Raw genomic sequence first — 19,232 nt, forward strand, 5'->3', positions numbered from 1 at the left:
CCCCAAAAAAAGAAATACTCCAAAAAACTAGGGTCCTAAATGAGAATATTCATGAGTAGTCCTGTGCACTGATGGGTGTGGCCAAATAAACAAACAAAAGAGAATTGAGAAAGAAAGAACACAAGAGAATGAGAGTAAGATAATAATTTGCAAAAAGAAACTCAGTAAGGGAGTAATCTGGATTCAATGAAAAAGCATTTCTCTCCATTCTCATAGCAGCTCTCATAATAACCATGCCATTATGTTGATATTATCTTCCCAACAAAACCATTTTCTTATTTAATTTGGGAAGTAAATAAATATTCATTTAATTTGCCATAAGTTAGGAACTGTGGCAGATCCTTGGGACAGTGTCAAGACAGGCCTGGCAGTGGGTACAGTAGTGTATAGTAGGGTAGGTGTTCACCTTGTATCTTTTTTGGGGGGGCACACCCGTTTTATGCTCAGGGGTCACGTCTGGCTATGCACTCAGAAATTGCTCCTGGCTTGGGGGACCATATGGGACTCAGGGAGATCGAACGGAGGTCCATCCTAGACTAGCGCTTGCAAGGTGCTTACCTCTAGCACCACTGCTCCAGCCCCTGACCTATGTATCTTCAACCTTACATCTGGTCACTGGAGTACTGCTGGGAGTAATCCCTGAGGGCTACAATGATAGTAGAGTACCAGTAAGGTAGGGTATTTGCCTTGCATGCAGCTGACCTGGATTCGATCTTCAGGATCCTCAACACTTATATGATCTCCCTAGCCCACAAAGAATAATTTCTGAGGGGGCGGCGAGGTGGTGCTAGAGGTAAGGTGTCTGCCTTGCAAGCGCTAGCCAAGGATCAGGACCACGGTTCAATCCCCCGGTGTCCCATATGGTTCCTCCAAGCCAGGGGCACTTTCTGAGCACTTAGCCAGGAGTAACCCCTGAGCATCAAACGGGTGTGGCCCGAAAAAAAAAAGAATAATTTCTGAGTATAGAACCAGGGATAAGCCCTGAGGACTGCCAAATGTGGTCCCCAAACAAAACAAAATCCCTACAAAAGAAAAATCAGGAATGATCCCTGAGCACAGAGCCAGAAGTAAGTCCTGAACATGGGCAAGTATGGCTCCAAAGCCAAAGAAACAAGGCAGGCCTGTCTCATCTGAAACTTATTAAACCTAAGAGTCTAGAGAGGAGCAAACAATCTATGACACAAATATCTGCAATGATAACAAGGAGTAGGGCCCCCTCTGGTATGAAAAGAATCCTGGGAAAGTAAATTTGTAGTTGATTAGGAGTCCTGGGGGATATCAAAGATGTTTGATGTTTGATGTGGGATGATTACGGGTCATGTCACACTATTTGTTATCTTTTATTGGGTGGGGGAGCCACATCCAGTGGTTCTCAGAGCTTATTACTGGCTCTGCTCATAGATCACTCCTGGCAGGACTCAAGAACCTTATAGGATGCCAGATATCATATCCAGCTTGGCTATGTGCAAGGCCACCCTATTTGCTGTTCTAGCTCTCTGTCCCTGTATTTATTATCTTTACTTTGTTCTGTTTGTTTGTTTGGCCACATACAGTAGTGTTCACGGATTACTCCTGGTTTACTCCTGGCTCTGCACTCAGGAATTACTCCTGGTAAGGTTTAGGTTACTGGGGATTAAATCCGGGTTAGTTACATTCAAGGCAAATGCCCCACTCACTATACTATCACTCAGGCACCTTTACACAGTTTGTCTTTTTTGGGAGAGAGGGGCATATCCAGCAGCACTCAGGGATTACTTCTGGCTCTATGATCAGAAATCACTCATGGCAGGCTTGGGGGACCACATGGGATGCCAGAGATTGAACCTGGGTTGGCTGCATGCAAAAAAATGCCCTACCCGAAATGCTATTGCTCAGGTCCCAGTTTTAGTCAGTTTTGAGCCAAACCTGGGGGAGGTCAGGGACCTTTTAATTTTTGTGTTAGGGGATTGCCCTGGGTGATGTTCAGTGCACCCTGAGTGTGCCAGGGGTGGAACCAAGTTTCCTGACTTCAACACATAAACTCTGACTCTTGGACCATCTGTCTGCATTTTGAACTAAATGATCAACAAAAGGCCCCAGAAGGAGGAGATGTGGCTTCACAGAGAAAGCGTTGGGAGATATCAGAGCAGATGGGAATAACTAAATTCCTGGGGTGTCTATAGGATGCCTGGATTGGGGAGACTAGGGAGGCTGGGGATTTGAGGTAGGTGTAGATTTGGGAGGGTGTTGGGATTTGGAGGGAAGCTAGGAGTTTGAAGGAGGCTGGGGCTTGGAGCTGGGCTAACCACACAGAGCCTTTAGGCTTGAAACTGAAGAAGCATAGTAACAGATGTTAATACAAGAAAGCAACCCTACTGCTGAGTAGGAGTGTCAGAGGCATTGGGAAGTTCCTTGTCAGACCTGGGTTCTGCAATCAGCCTGCGACCCCTGGACAAACAATTGGAACTTTTTCTCTCCCCAATTCCCACTGTGCATCTTACACAGGACTGAACCAACTCTCCAGGGCCTCCTTCTGGGTCACCTCTCAGCACCTGGCTGAGGCGTCACAGAGCCCCTGTGCAAACCTGCCAAGTGCAGATATCCCCCCTTCTGAAGAACTGAATGTACCTGGAAAATCAAACTTTTCCTTAACTGATTATTCTATACACTTCTAGAACTAGGCTCACAGTATCTTAGAGTGAAGGCTATTGAGGCTGTGTGCCTGACCCAAGATCAACATCCAAATCTGTGGTTCCTTTGGGATCATGCTCCTACTGTCCACTCCTACTGTCCATATCTGCCCTTAGCTGAGGGAAAACTGATGACCTAGAAAGATTGGAAATGTTCTACTGTGGAACCAGCCAATAGGACGGAAGTTTCCAAATCATGCCCCATCTCAGTTCACATACAGGTTGGTGGGGAGAGTTTGAGTTCTTGTTTGTTTGGGCTGCACTTGGCAGTGCTTAAGGCTTACTTCTGACTTTGTTCAGGGATCACTCCTGGCAGGGATCTTATAAATCATATGGGATGCCAAAGATCAAACTTGGCTCAGCTATGTACAAGTCAAATTACCTGAAGTACTATTATTGCTCTGGCCTCTCGTTTTCTTTTTGACTACAGTTGTCCTAGAAATGATATGACAATTCATTCTTGCTGGTTTTTATTTGGGGGAGAGGTTGGCCATGCCTGGTGATGTTCAAGGGTGACTCCTGGCTCTGCACTCAGAAATTGTTCCTGGCAGGCTTGGGGGATCATATGGGAAGCCAGAAATCGAACCTGGGTTCATTCCAGGTCAGTTGTGTACAAAGCAAACCCCCTACTGCTGTGCTGTCGATCTGACGGCTGTTTTGTTTTGTTTTTAATTTGTATTTCTGGGGGGCCAAAGTGGTGGCACAAGTGGTAGGGCATTTGCCTTGCTATGTGCTGACCTAGTAGAGAATGTGGTTTGAGTCCCTGGCATCCCATCTGATCCCCCAAGCCAGAAGCGATTTCTGAGTGCATAGCCAGGAGTAAACCCTGAGCATCACTGGGTGTGGCCCCAAAACCAATATATATAGATATATAAATAATATAATTATTATTTAATATATTTAATATTAATAGTAAATATTTTATATAGTTAATATATTATATAGTATATAACAATATATTATATAATATATTAATATAATATTTATAATATATATGTATTTCTATTTTTTGTTTGTTTTGGGCTCTGATTCCATGCTCCTGAGCCCCTGAGAATATTTAGGGGTCAAGTATGGTGCTGAGAAGGGAACAAAAACTACCTGTATGCAAGGCAAACACTTTAGCTTCTTATTTTACTTTTCTGGCCCTTGCATTTCATTAATTAATTAATTTTGGGGTTTCGGGCTACACTCAGTGGTGTTCAGAATTTACTTCCTGGCTCTGTGCTCAGGAATCACCCCTGGCAGACTCAGAGGGACCATATGGGATGCCAGGGATTGGACCTGGGTCGGCTGCATACAAAGTAAATGCCCTACACGTGAACCAGAGTGATAGCACAACACTAAAAAACATTTGCCTTGCACAGGCTGACCAGGGTTTGATCCCCAGAATCCCATATGGTTTCCTGAGCCTGACAGGAGTGATTTCTGAGTGCAGAGCTAGGAGTAACCCCTGAGCACCACTGGGTGTCCCCCCCCCCAAAAAAAAAAAAGCCTTATGCACTGTACTATCACTCTGGCCCCCTTATATTTTATTTTTAAAGTGGCAGAAGCCAGAAGTGTACTGGGACTTGTCTAGGAGGACAGTACTTAAGGGCCATGAGGGCTAGATCCAGCAGTGCTTGATGCTCCACAACCATGAAGAGGGATAGTTATTGTGCTCAGGTCTTAACTCTTACTAGCCAAGTAATTTACCCCTCAAGCTGGTCCCAATGTTTCTATTTTCAAAAGTAGGTTTGGGTGCCAGAGCAATAGTACAGTGGGTACAGAATTTTTCTTGCATGCAGCCGATCCAGGTTTGATCCCCAGCATCTCATTTGGTCTCCTGAGCATCACCAGGAGTAATTACTGAGTGCAGAGCCAGGAGCTGAGCACTGCCAGGTGTGCCCCCTAAACAAATAATAAATACATTTAAAACAACAAAGGTTTTGTCATGTCAAACAAAATTATCTCAGGCTGGAGAGATGGAACAGGGGTCATGGCCCTTACTTGGCATGAAACTGACCATATTCCACCTCAGCACCACATATGTGCCCCAAGCACAGCCAGGAGTAAGCTTTGAGCAGCCTTGCTTCCCACATACACATAAAAAAAAAGGGGGGGCCGTAGAGATAGCATGGAGGGGGGGCCGGAGAGTTGGCATGGAAGTAAGGCGTTTGCCTTTCATGCAGGAGGTCATCGGTTCAAATCCCGGCACCCCATATGGTTCCCTGTGCCTGCCAGGAGCAATTTCTGAGCCTGGAGCCAGAAATAACCCCTGAGCACTGACAGGTGTGACCCAAAAACCACAAAAAAAAAAAAAAAAAAAAAAAAAAAGAGATAGCATGGAGGTAAGGTGTTTTGCCTTGCATGCAAAAGGATGATGGTTCAAATCCCGGCATCCCATATGGTCCCCCGAGCCTGCCAGGAGCGATTTCTGAGCACAGAGCCAGGAGTAACCCCTGAACACTGCAGGTGTGACCCAAAAACCAAAAACCAAACCAAACAAAAAGAATTAATGCACCTCCAAGTGGGACTTGAGCCCACAGGCACCTAGTGAGACTCAAACTCACGTTGGTATTGTTCCCTCTGGTGACAATGGTCAAACCCCGCCTTCCCTGGTGGGAGAAGTGGGGAGTCCCCACACATACTCCAGCCCTAGACATCAATACTGTGTCCAGTTTCTCCCCCCTTGGACTCCAGCCAAAGGTCCGTTCCCTTTAGGCCTTCATTTACTTCGAGGGTGTCCCGGTGTCTGTCCGCAAGACCTAGGGTGAGTGAGTCATCATTGTTCAATCTCGGATGAGTCCCCAGATGTTAGGGTCTGGAGTCGAAGGATGAGATCACACAGTTGAAATAAAGAAAAGCAAGACTTTATTCTGTCAGCCACAAGCCCCAAACTGGCTAGTCAGGGCTGCCTTCTAGAGGAGGTGACCCCCACCAAGGTCACAGCCAGTTTATATAGGGAGAGGATGAGGAAATTCTAGCCTCTGATGATCTTTAAGATGATTGGCTGTTGTCTAGGCACCTTCCTTCTTCTCCCTTGTGTATTTTCCAAATAGTCTACCTGGTATGGCCAGATATCTTGGGGTGTTGTTAATGGAAACTTGGGCTTGAGAAAGAGAGGCCTAAGAGGCCTACCATATGTGGCCCTTTACAAAATGGTATCCCTTCTTGTTCAGAACCCAGAGAAGCTTAAATATATACAACATGTAGTCCTTTTGCAAAATGATGTCATTGTTCAGAACCTAGGGTCCCACTGAATGTTTTACTTTTTTAATTTGTTTTTGTTTTGGGGCCACACCTGGCAGTTCTCAGGGGTTACTTATGGATCTGAACTCAAAAATCACTCCTGGCAGGCTTGAGGGACCATATGGGATACCGAGGATCAAACTTGGGTTGACCATGTGCAAGATAAATGCCCTATCTGCTGTGCTATTGCTCTGGTCCAGGAATGTTTTTACTTTTAAATATTGTGAAATCTGTGAAGATGCTTTGAAAAAGCAACAGCAGAGCTAGAGATATGATACAGTGGTTAAAATGCTAGTAGTCTTGTATACAGCTTAGCCCAGATTGATCCCAGGAGTACTGCAGGGTGTGTCCCAAACACCTGCTCTTCCCATCCCTCAAAAGGGAATAAGAATAAGAAGAAATGGAATTAGGGACCGGGCGGTGGCGCTAAAGGTAAGGTACCTGCCTTGCCTGCGCTAGCCTTGGACGGACCGCGGTTCGATCCCCCGGTGTCCCATATGGTCCCCCAAGCCAGGAGCAACTTCTGAGCACATAGCCAGGAGTAACCCCTGAGCGTTACTGGGTGTGGCCCAAAAAAAACCAAAAAAAAAAAAATGGAATTAAATAGGAGTTGAACATTCTCATTGTTTGAAATAAAATTTTTATTTATGAGGAGTACGAAGAATAAAAATGATTCATGAATCTCTGGTAACGTTGGCTTGGGCAGCTTTATCTAGAATAGTGAAAGAGACACTATAGCTTTAAATATGTAATTTGGTGAGCAGAAGCCAATATTGGTGGGGGAGAGGTTGATGATGACACCTGGAGGTACATAGGGGCTATTTCTGGCTCTGTGCTCAGAAGTCATTGAGACCCTAAGGTCTGTGCCTAGGGGATCATATGTGATATGGGGGATTGAACCCGATGGGCTAATATTTGTGTGTGTAGGTATCTGTGTGTGTGTGTGTGTGTGTGTGTGTGTGTGTGTGTGTGTGTGTGTGTGTGTGTGTATGCCTTACCCAGCTCTATTCAGGGGCTGTCCTGATTCTGTATCCAAGAGTGACCAGTGATGGTACTCATTTGAAACTGGGTTATAGGAAGTATCTGCTTGCAAGTCTCTTGTACTATCTTCCTAATCTTAGCTATAATTTTCTAGCTTTTGAATTGAAATAAAATACAAGTAAAATAAAAATAGATCTAATTTAAAAAAATTAATGACAATGAAGTATAATGTTCTGAGGAACTCGAAGCTCAGCCTAATACAAAGTAGTGTTTAATACTATAGCAAAAATTTATTTCAGGGGTTGATTGGGCTATTTACTCCTCACTTTCCACTCAGGGATCACTACTAATGGTGTTGAGAAATCATGTGGGGTGCTAGGGATTGAAGGTGGGTTAGCCAGGTGCAAAATAAGTGCCTTACAATCTCTGCAGCCATCAATTAAGCACTTACACCTTCAGCATTTACTTGGGGACTCCATCCATATTGTCCGATTTACTCCTTGTAATGTTTGTTTGTTTGTTTGTTTGTTTGTTTTTGGGTTTTTGGTCCACACCCGTTTGACGCTCAGGGGTTACTCCTGGCTATGTGCTCAGAAATAGCCCCTGGCTTGGGGGGACCATATGGGACGCCGGGGGATCGAACCACTGTCCATCCTATGCTAGCGCTTGCAAGGCAGACACCTTACCTCTAGCGCCACCTTCCCGGCCCCTGTAATGTTTTTTTAGGAAGGTTGTTATCTAGTTTTTGGTTTTGTGCTACACCCAGCAGTGCTCAGAGATTACTCCTGGTTCAGTGCTAGGGGTTGCTTCCAGTGGCCTGGAGTGAGTGAGTGTGTGTGTGTGTGTGTGTGTGTGTGTGTGTATGTGTGTGTGGTGGGGGGTGGAGGGCAAGAAGTACCTTCTGCATGTACAATATGTACTCCTGATTTTAAAGCTATTTCCCCAGCCCCAGTTTTTTTTTTTTTTTTTGATTTTTTTTGGGCCACACCCGGTGACGCTCAGGGGTTACTCCTGGCTATGCGCTCAGAAGTCGCTCCTGGCTTGGGGGACCATATGGGACGCCGGGGGATCGAACCGCGGTCCGTCTCCTAGGCTAGCACAGGTAAGGCAGGCACCTTACCTCGAGCGCCACCGCCCGGCCCCCAGCCCCAGTTTTATTACAGTTTACTGTTGAGAAAATTGAGACTAAGAGCAGTTAACCATATTTGCAGAACTCATATATTAATGACTTGACAGAAGGAAAATCTGAACTGGATTTTAGTGTTTTGTTTTTGTTTTTTTTGGGTCACACCCGGCAGTGCTCAGGGGTTTTTCCTGGCTCCGTGCTCAGAAATTGCTCCTGGCAGACCTTCTGCATGAAAGGTAAACGCAAAAAAAAAAAAAAAAAAAAAAGGTAAATGCCTTACCTCCATGCTATCTCTCCAGCCCCTGCATTTTAGTTTAAAAGCCTGTGATGTAATTTTGGGGTTGGAGAAAGCTCAGTGGGATATAGTGAAAATGTTCTGCATGCAGAAAGTCTGAGGTTTTATCTGAGCACCACATGGCCTCTGAAAAGGATCCCTTTAAATGACCTTATGTTTTCTCATCCCATGGTGCTGTGCTAATCTGGAATAACAAGATAACCTCTTCAAACTTATTGCTTTATCTTCCAAATGGCTGCAGTGGGCAGAGAGATAGTACTGTAGGGAAAGCACTTCCCTGATACCCCATATGGTCCACTGAGCCCTGTCAGAAGTGATCCCTGAGCATAGACCAAGAAGTAAGTCCTGAGCACTTCTGGGTATGGCCCCCAAACCAAAAATTACAAACTCCCCAAACTCAAAGGGCTCCAGTGACCTATAAGGAGGCCTTGTCTTGCTTTTGAATCTAGGGCTAGAGTGATAGCACAGCTGGTAGGGCATTTGCTTTGCAAGCAAGGATCCTCAGCATCCATATGGTTCCCTGGGGTGAGCTCAGAGCTAGAAGTAACCCCTGAGTGCCACCGGGTTAGGTCCATAAACAAGCAAGCAAAGAAAAAGAAAGAAAAGATAAGGAAAAAAGAAAGTCTCTGATTTTAAAAAATAACTTCGGGGCTGAAGAGTAGGGCATTTGCCTTGCACATGACCAATCCAGGTTCTACCCCTGGCATCTCATATGGTTCCTGGAACTCACCAGGAGTTATTGCTTGGTACAAAGCCAGGAGGAACCCCTGAGCATCACTAGATATGGCCTCAAACACCATAAAAAAATTTTTTTTAAAACAACTTGGTGGAAGTTTCTTGGTTAGCCAGTATCCATCATCCATCTCTGGAATGAAAGTAAGAAGTATAGGGCTTCGGAACTCACATTTCAGTGGGTCGAAAGGTTAATAAAAAGTGATAAAAATTAGCATATAATATAGTTTAAGTCAAGTTTAGGATTAAAGAGATAGTTCAAAGGGCTGAACACAAACTTCGCATGTAGGAGGGCTGAGTTCAATCTTTGACACCTCATGGTCCCTTGAGCACTGCCAGAAATGACCCCTGAACAATAAGTCCAGAGTAGCCTCTGACACCATTAGGTGTGGGCCAACTCACCCTCCCCGCACCCCCCAAAAAAGGACTAAATAAAATAAGTTCAGGGCCCGGAGAGATAGCACAGCGGTGTTTGCCTTGCAAGCAGCCAATCCAGGACCTAAGGTGGTTGGTTCAAATCCCGGTGTCCCATATGGTCCCCCGTGCCTGCCAGGAGCTATTTCTGAGCAGACAGCCAGGAGTAACCCCTGAGCACTGCCGGGTGTGGCCCCCCCAAAAAATAAAATAAATAAAATAAATAAATAAATAAATAAAATAAGTTCAGAGGGAAAATAAAGATGCTCAAGAATGAAAAGTTAGGGCACAGAGATAGTACAAATGACATACAACATACAATTAGTTTTTGTTTGTTTTTAGGCCACATCCAGCAGTTCTCAGGGCTTATTCTTGGCTTTGGCTCAGGGACCACTCTTTGTCAGGCCTGGAGTACCATGTGAGATTCTGGAAATTGAACCCAGGTTGGCTCATGCAAGGCAAAGGCCCTACCAACTGTACTATAGCTCTGACCTCCAGTTTATATTTTCTGTTGCAAACCCCACCTTAGTTCAGGGTTATTGTCTACAATTGCCCTTTCCACTTGCCTCTTTACAAGAGAGGGTTTTGTTTTATTTGCTTGTTTTTTGTTTTGTTTTGTTTTGTTTTTTGGGTCACACCCAGCAGTGCTCAGGGATTACTCCTGGCTCTAGGCTCATATTTGCTTGCTTTTTAAATATTATGATGAAATTTTTAAATCTAAAATGGGTTTCATTATAAAGAACCTCACATTTCATTTTAATAAGCATTTATAGAAAACCTGTTGTGATAAATCTTTTTGAATCTAGTATTAGAAAACAACTCCAGTTAACACAAAACCTGAAAGCAAAGATTATTATTTTTAGTTAGTTTTAATTGGTTTTTGGGGGGCCATTGGCTGTGCTCAGGTCTTACTCTTGGCTCTGCACTCAGGGATTACTCCTGGTGGTGGAACTACATAGGGTGCCAGGGATCAAAACCAGGCTAGTCATGTGCAAGGAAGATTCCCTGCCTACTGTACTCTCTCCTATAGTTTTTCCCTATACTTTTGACCTTCTATATTTTTCCCCTTGGAAAATACCTGATGGTGCTCAAGGGCAACTCCTCTCTCTGTGCTTTGGGGAGGATCATGCAGAACTTGGATCAGAAGCATGTGTTCAGCCTGTTATCACTTCATTTCTCATTTTTTTGAGGGTGAGGGAAGGATTTTGGCTACAACTTGATTGAACTCAGCACTTACTCCTGGCTCTCTGTACTCAGGGATCACTCTTGGTGGTGCTTGGGGAACTATATTTGGTGCCAGAGATAAAAACCTAGAACAACTGCTTGCAAAGCGAGAGTCTTCCCTGATGTACTATATCTTAGAACCCTGTGCATATGTATTTTTAAAAGAATTTCAGTTGAATTACCATGAATTACTAAGTTATTCATAGTTGACTGTCAGGCAAATGATGTTCCAACACCAATTTCTTCACCAGTGAGTGCTTAAAAGAAACCAAGAGTGGGCTGGAGAGATAGCACAGTGGTAGGGCATTTGCCTCACAATGGCCAACCCAGGACCAATGGTGGTTCGAATCCTGGCATCCCATATGGTCCCAGGAGCGATTTCTTTTTTTTTTTTTTTTCACCCCAACCCCCAGGAGCGATTTCTGAGCAGAGAGCCAGGAGTAACCACTAAGTGCTGCCGCCACAGGGTGTGGTCCAAAAACAAACTAAACTAAACTAAACTAAACTAAACTAAACTAAACTAAACTAAACTAAACTAAACTGAACTGAACTGAACTGAACTGAACTAAACTAAACTAAACTAAACTAAACTAAACTAAACTAAACTAAACTAAAGAAAGCAAGGAAAGAGTTCTTGCATGCACTGGGCCCAGGTACCATCCCTTATACCACATACCACTCCAGGCATAATTCCTTCATGCAGAAGCAGGAGTAAGCTCTAGATATCTGATTGTGGTCCCAAAACAAAACAAAATAAGACAAACAAAAAGGACCTGAGAGATAGAACACTGCCACAACTGACACAGGTCAATCACTAGACGTCCCATATTATCCCCTGAATTACTGCCAGAAGTAATCCCTGGGTGCAAAGCCAGGAATAAACCTGTTTCCTGGCCAGAGAGATAGCATGGAGGTAGGCATTTGCCTTGCTAATCAAAAAGAAATCAATGGAAATAAATAAATAAATAAATAAATAAATAAATGGGATTATTCTATGTCTATCCTCCTCCCTCTGATTTATTTCATTCAGCACAATACTCTCCATATTTGCCCATGTATAAGCGAATTTCGTGTGACTTCATTATTCCTAACAGCTGCATAGTATTTCATTGAATAGTTGCAACACAACTTCTTTATTCACTCATCTGTGAATAGTGTTGCAATGAACATAGTAGTGTAGACATCTTTCCTACAATGTCTTTTTGGGGCCCTATGGTATATTCTCAGTAGCTATTTATCTTGTGGTGATTCAATTAAAATGTTAAAAAAAATCAATGAGAAGGCTGTGAGGACAGCACATATTGAAGCTGAGGTTTGATCCCTAGCATCACCAGGTCTTGGAGTATTACTAGTCCCCGAACAGAGAGCTCAGAGTTGCCTGGGACCAGTAGCCTAAAACCAAAGAAAGTAACCAAAGGGAGATGATGAGTTCAATCCCCTTCATGGCCCCAAACAAAGCCAAAGGGAGGAATTCAACTGACCCCAGGAATAACTAAATTCAAATTTTGAGAGCTGAAACTATCTCTATCTCTCTCCTCTCCTCTTGTGTACTTCATTCTTTATTTTATTTTGTTTTGTTTTGTTTTGTTTTGTTTTTTGGTCATACCCGGCTGTACTCAGGGGTTACTTCTGGCTCTGTGCTCAGAAATCGTACCTGGCAGGCTCGAGGGATCATATAGGATACCGAGAATCTAAACCCGGTCTGTCCTGTGGTGACCACGTGCAAGGCAAATACCCTACCGATGTGCTATCATTCTGATTCCATCTTCTTCATTCTTATCTCTAGCATAGCCTGTGTTGCCTCATGCAGAGCATGGCTGCAGCAAACTAATAAATCAACCTATACATCTGCGTGTAGTCAAGTTTCTCTAGAAACACATATTTTATTCTTATTGCAATGATGTTGAGGGCTGGAGCAATATCGTAGTGGGCAAGGTGCTTGTCTTGCACACCCATCTCAGACATCGCATATGGTGTCCAAGCACCACTAGAGGTAGTACCTAAGTGCAGAGCCAGGAGTAATCTTTGAGCTTTGCAGGGTAAGGCCCAAAACAATAGAAAATAAAACAAAAATTTATATTTTAAAGTAATTTCAAATGGAGTTTTGGTTCAAATATTGCAGTGAAAAATCTCCTGACCTCTTTCCTCTATTGACACACTCTTCCTTTTTTCTCAAAGGCAACCAGTGGTTAGTTTTTTCTCTTTCCAGATATATTTCAAGTATGTGATAAAACACATCCACCAATCTAAACTCTTTTCCTATATGTTTACAGTAATAGCAATATAGCATGCACTTACTTTTCATCAAGATATTTGTCCTGCCAAAAGAAAAGTAGGGCCTGTGAGGTGGCACTAAAGGCAAGGTGTCTACCTCCAAGTGCTAGCCAAGGAAGGACCGCCCAAGCCAGGGGCGATTTCTGAGCGTTTAGCCAAGAGTAACCCCTGAGCATCAAATGGGTGTGGCCCGAAAAACCAAAAAAAAAAAAAAAAAGATATTTGTCCTGAAGATTATAAGGTTCCTGCACTTAGACTATGACATCATTCCTTTCTATAATAGAATTCTCTGGTACTGAGCCCGGAGAGATAGCACAGCAGTGTTTACCTTGCAAGCAGCCGATCCAGGACCAAAGGTGGTTGGTTCGAATCTCGGTGTCCCATATGGTCTCCCGTGCCTGCCAGGAGCTATTTCTGAGCAGACAGCCAGGAGTGACCCCTGAGCACTGCCGGGTGTGGCCCCCAAAAAAAAATTGCTGTAGGCCTAGAGGAAGAAGCAATTAATTATATTTGGAGCATTTGGGAAATTTTTACAGGAGAAGGGAATTTGGGCTGGGTTTGTAAAGACAAGGATGACTGAACATGAATGACCAAGTAAACCAATGGTTCACCATCAGTGGAAGTGGGGAGAATGATAGTGGCTAATTAGAGGATAATGTGACTAGAATGGAAAAATAATGCTAGTAGGTGTGGTTACATACAGGATGCAACCAACATTTTATTTTTGGCAAGTGGTAGGAATTTTAGAGTTATATAAAGTTGGAGATTCTACACTATACCTCTGGACTAAAAAATGGCTTCCTGCAAAAATTCTTCACCAAGACGTAGAACTGTGGTAGCTGTCCTACTCATAGAAAGAGAATTATCCGGAGCCCGGAGAGATAGCACAGCAGCATTTGCCTTGCAAGCAGCCAATCCAGGACCAAAGGTGGTTGGTTCGAATCCCAGTGTCCCATATGGTCCCCCGTGCCTGTCAGGAGCGATTTCTGAGCATGGAGCCAGGAGTATCCCCTGAGCGCTGCCGGGTGTGACACAAAAACCAAAAAAGAAAAAAAAAAGAAAAACAAAGAAAAAGAATTATCCCAGGTATGTGGAAGCTGTCCTGTCCAGTCTGTCCTGTCCTGTATCTAGTTCTATTTCTCTTTGTTATGGTTGATTCATTAATTAAACTTCCTTCTTATTTCTTTTCTTTGGGGGGTGCATACCTGGTGAAGCTCAGGGCTTACTACTGACTCAACACTCAAAGATCATTCCTGATAGGGCTCAGGGGTGCCTAAAGGAGACTGACTGAGATTGAACCTAGGTTGATCTATGCAAAGTAAGTACCTTATCTGCTGTAGCCACCCCTTGTTAATCTTTCTAACAACCCCATCCCCAGCTTTCTTTGTTCTGCTTGGATGCTTGGAGATGCCCAAGCCTGCCTACTCTCTTATACAAATTAACAAGGACAGGGCCTGGGGCCAGAGAGATAACATGGAGGTAAGGCGTTTGCCTTTCATGCAAAAGGTCATCGGTTTGAATCCCGGGCGTCCCATATGGTCCCCCGTGCCTGCCAGGAGTAATTTCTGAGCATGGAGCCAGGAGTATCCCCTGAGCACTGCCTGGTGTGACCCAAAAACCACAAAAAAAAAAAAAAAAAAAAAAAAGGCAAAACAACAAGGACAGGGCCTAAATGATAGTAGTGATAGTACAGCAAGTAGGGTGCTTGCCTTGCAAGTACGTAGTCAACCTGAGTTCAATTCCCCAGTATCCTCTATGGTACGCCAAGCACTGCAAGAAATAATTCTTGGGGCCGGGCGGTGGCGCTGGAGGTAAGGTGCCTGCCTTGCCTGCGCTAGCCTAGGACGGACCGCGGTTCGATCCCCCGGCGTCCCATATGGTCCCCCAAGAAGCCAGGAGCAACTTCTGAGCTCATAGCCAGGAGTAACCCCTGAGCGTCACAGGGTGTGGCCCAAAAACCACAAAAAAAAAAAAAAAAAAAAAAAAAAAAAAAGAAGAAGAAATAATTCTTGAGTGCAGAGCCAGGAGTCAAACTCTGAGCATCACCAGGTGTGACCTAAAATTTAAACAATATTTTTTTTTGAAAAAATATGAAATGCTTCACGAATTTGTGTGTCATCCTTGCGCAGGGGCCATGCTAATCTTCTCTATATCGTTCCAATTTTAGTATATGTGCTGCCGAAGAGAGCACAAATTTAAACAATTTTAACTTTAAAAAATGTAAACAGGGCCCGCAGAGATAGCACAGCGGCGTTTGCCTTCCAAGCAGCCGATCCAAGACCAAAGGTGGTTGGTTCGAATCCCGGTGTTCCATATGGTCCCCCGTGCCTGCCAGGAGCTATTTCTGAGCAGACCAGGAGTAACCCCTGAGCACCGCCGGGTGTGGCCCAAAAACCAAAAAAAAAAAAAAAAGTAAACAAAGGCAACCATGTCAAAGGCAAAGTTCTAAGGAGTATTCCTCCATAAGGTTTATTTGAAGATCATCTCTGTAAGAATAAATTGGGTTATGGTTGTTTTGTGTTATATTCTGCAATGCTTGGGAGTTATTATTCATTTTTTGGTGCTAGAGGGTTGGTTCTTGTGGTGGACCAAACCTGGGCTGGAGCCAGAGAGATAGGACAGGGAATAAAGCACTTGCCTTGCTTGTGGCCAATCCCAGTTTAATCCTCTGCACTTCATTATGATCCCTGAGCATGGCCTGGGGTCACTCCTGAGCACAGAACCAGAAATAGCCCCTGAACACTGTTAAGAGTATCCCCCATACCAGAAATAAAATGTAGGGCCAGGAGTGATAGTATAGTGGGTAGGGTGCTTGCCTTGCTTTTAGCTAACCTGGCTTCGATCTCTGGCATCACATATGGTTCCTCTTAGCACTGCCAGGAGTGATTCCTTAATGCATAGCCAGAAGTTAGCCCTGAGTACTGCTGGGTGTGCCCCCTACCATTCGTCCAAAAAACCAAAAACCTGGGCCTCCTGTAAACAGTGCATGTGTTTACTATATGATCTCTCTTTTCCGGTCTTTTTGGAAGTATGTAGTAGAAATGGTAGGATTTGGGGCCGGAGAGATAGCATGGAGGTAAGGCATTTGCCTTTCATGCAGAAGGTCGGTGGTTTGAATCCCGGCATCCCATATGGTCCCCTGAGTCTGCCAGGAGTGATTTCTGAGCATAGAACCAGGAGTAACCCCTGAGCACTGCCGGGTGTGACCCAAAAACAAAAACAAAAACAAACAAACAAAAAAGAAATGATAGGATATAGGATTTAGAAAGTTGGCTGAAGGGCCCGGAGAGATAGCACAGCGGCGTTTGCCTTGCAAGTAGCCGATCTAGGACCTAAGGTGGTTGGTTCAAATCCCCGTGTCCCATATGGTCCTCCATGCCTGTCAGGAGCTATTTCTGAGCAGACAGCCAGGAGTAATCCTTGAGCACCGCTGGGTGTGGCCCAAAAACCAAAACCACCCCCCAAAAAAAGAAAGTTGGCCTGAAGTTTGTAAATTTTTAGTTAAAAAAAATACTTTTGGGTGGGTCACACCCAGCAGTGCTCAGCGGTTACTCCTGGCTCTGCACTCAGAAATTGCCCCTGGCAGGCTCAGGGAACTATATGGGATTCGGGAATTGAACCTCCATCTGTCCTGGGTTGGCCCTGTCCTACCTCTGTGCTATTGATCCGGCCCTTTAGTTTAAAATTTTAAACTTTGTTTAAAACTAAAAATTGTACATTTTAAGTTTTAAATTTACAATCATAGATAAGTTTCTTCTCAGAGTGGTATAAAAGCATGTGTTTTGTTTGTTTTGATTTTGGGTCACACTCATAATACTCAGGGGTTACTCCTGGCTTTGCACTTAGGAATTACTCCTGGCCATGCTCAGGGGACCATATGAGATGCTGGAGATCAAACCTGGGTTGACTGTAAAAGGCAGCCAAATAGCACCCTACCTGTTGTACTGTCTCTCCAGTCCCTATAAGCATATGCTTTGGTATATCTTCCATAATTAGGTAATTTGTGGTCAAGTTTGAAAATATTTAATACTGGGGCCGGGTAGGTGGCACTGGAGGTAAGGTGTCTGCCTTGCAAGCGCTAGCCAAGGAAGGACCGCGGTTCGATCCCCCGGCGTCCCATATGGTCCCCCCAAGCCAGGGGCGATTTCTGAGCACATAGCCAGAAGTAACCCCTGAGCGTCAAACGGGTGTGGCCCAAAAACCAAAAAAAAAAAAAAATTTAATACTATATCTGTCTGAGTGGATAATGCACAGTCCTAGTAAGAGCTCTGAAAATATATTTAAAGGCAAAGCAGAGAGCAAGAAATTCTGTTTAAGTGAAGTCTAGGTGCTGGAGAGATAGTTCAGTGGTCAAGGTATCACATATGGCTCCTTGAGTACTGCTAGTCGTGATAACTGCATAGAGCCAATAGTAGCTCCTGAGCACTACCTGAATTAAGGGTATGGCTTTAATTAATCAATACATAAACCTGAACAGTACAAGGCATTTGCAAATTCAATCCCTAATGCCACAGTGACCCACACCTACCTCTGGGAGTGATCCCTGAGCATAGATAAATGTGGTCCCAAAACAAAGCAGGCAAAAGAAAGTCCAAACCAGGAAAACAAAATTAGGGATGCATTTCAGGTTCAGTAAAAACCTCATGGAGGGGCCGGAACAATAGCACAGCAGTAGGGCGTTTGCCTTGCACGCAGCTGACCCAGGATGGACCTGGGTTCGATTTCCGGCGTCCCATATGGTTTCCAGAGCCTGCCAGGAGAGATTTCTGAGCACAGTCAGGAGTAACCCCTGCGCGCTGCTGGGTGTAACCCAAAAACCGAAAGAAAAAAAAAAACCCTCATGGAAAACCAAACCTCTCTTTAGATAGAAACTTAATTCCTTACTATTTATATCATCTTCTTCCAAACTTTTATTTATTTATTTATTTTGGTTTTTGGGCCACACCCGGCAGTGCTCAGGGGTCACTCCTGGCTGTCTGCTCAGAAATAGCTCCTGGCAGGCACGGGGCACCGGGATTCGAACCAACCACCTTTGGTCCTGGATCGGCTGCTTGCAAGGCAAACACCGCTGTGCTATCTCTCTGGGCCCTTAATATTCTTTTTTTTTTGGGGGGGGGCACACCCGTTTGACGCTCAGGGATTACTCCTGGCTATGCGCTCAGAAATCGCCCCTGGCTTGGGGGGACGACATGGGACGCCTGGGGATCGAACCGCGGTCCGTCCTATGCTAGCGCTTGCAAGGCAGACAGACACCTTACCTCTAGCGCCACCTTTCTGGCCCCCAAACTTTTATTATTATATGAGATAAAATACATAAAAGGAGCAAATCAGTTATATACTTTATTTACATTTTATATATTCTTTCTGTTTTGAATTTTTGGGGCTATATCTGGCAGTGTTCAGGATTTACTTCTGGCTCTGTGCTCTGGGATCACTCCGGTTAGGGCTCAGGAGACCATATGGGGTACCGAGGATCAAATCTGGGTGGCTGTGTGCAATAGGCAAGCACCTTACCTGCTATACTATTGCTAGGGACCCTATTATTTAAATGTTTTTCCTTATTTTCCTTCCCGGTTTTCCTGAGTTGAAATTGACAAAAATATACACATAGATGTATTTGTGAAAAGGTTAGCACAATTAACATACCATCACCTAAAAACAGTTTGTTTCTGAGTGTAAGGTGAGGGTGTTAAGATCTATTACTTAACAAATTTCAGGCATTTTTGTTTGTTTGTTTTTGTTTTTGGGGCCACACCCGTTTGATGCTCAGGGGTTACTCCTGGCTAAGCGCTCAGAAATTGCCCCTGGCTTGGGGGGACCATATGGGACACACGGAGGATGGAATCGCGGTCCTTCCTTGGCTAGCACTTGGGAGGCAGACACCTTACCTCTAGCGCCACCTCACCGCCCCAGTTCAGGCATTTTTAAATTTTGGGGGGGGGGGTTACACCCATCGGCTATCAGGGGTTACTCCTGACTCTGCACTCAGAAATCACTCCTAGCAAGGGCCGGAGAGATAGCACAGCGGTAGGGCATTTGCCTTAAACGCAGAAGAGCTGTGGTCGAATCCCAGCATCCATATAGTCTCCTGAGCCTCTCAGGAGCGATTTCTGAGCATAGAGCCAGGAGTAACTGCTGAGCACTGCCAGGTGTGACCCAAAAACAAAACAAAACAAAACAAAACAAAACAAAACAAAAAAATCACTCCTAGCAGGCACTGGGGACCATATGGGATGCCAGGATTCGAACCACTTTCCATCCTGGATCAGCTGCTTGCAAGGCAAATGCC

General features: G+C 44.5%; 1 protein-coding gene, 1 long non-coding RNA gene and 1 other non-coding gene across 3 annotated transcripts in view; 1 reads left to right on the forward strand and 2 right to left on the reverse strand.

Annotated features, from left to right (window-relative positions):
• The window catches only part of LIAS (lipoic acid synthetase), a 939,974-nt gene that overhangs the window by 472,290 nt on the left and 448,452 nt on the right, over window positions 1-19,232 (forward strand). The gene's annotated exons all lie outside the window — the stretch shown is intronic.
• Window positions 1-19,232, reverse strand: part of LOC126032527 (uncharacterized) — an 891,448-nt gene that overhangs the window by 264,659 nt on the left and 607,557 nt on the right. The gene's annotated exons all lie outside the window — the stretch shown is intronic.
• Window positions 15,028-15,134, reverse strand: LOC126032905 (U6 spliceosomal RNA). The gene has a single exon (XR_007504066.1). It is a non-coding gene; the product is annotated as a U6 spliceosomal RNA (small nuclear RNA).

The sequence above is a fragment of the Suncus etruscus genome, chromosome 16, assembly GCF_024139225.1.
Source record: "Suncus etruscus isolate mSunEtr1 chromosome 16, mSunEtr1.pri.cur, whole genome shotgun sequence".
Classification (NCBI taxonomy): domain Eukaryota; kingdom Metazoa; phylum Chordata; class Mammalia; order Eulipotyphla; family Soricidae; genus Suncus; species Suncus etruscus.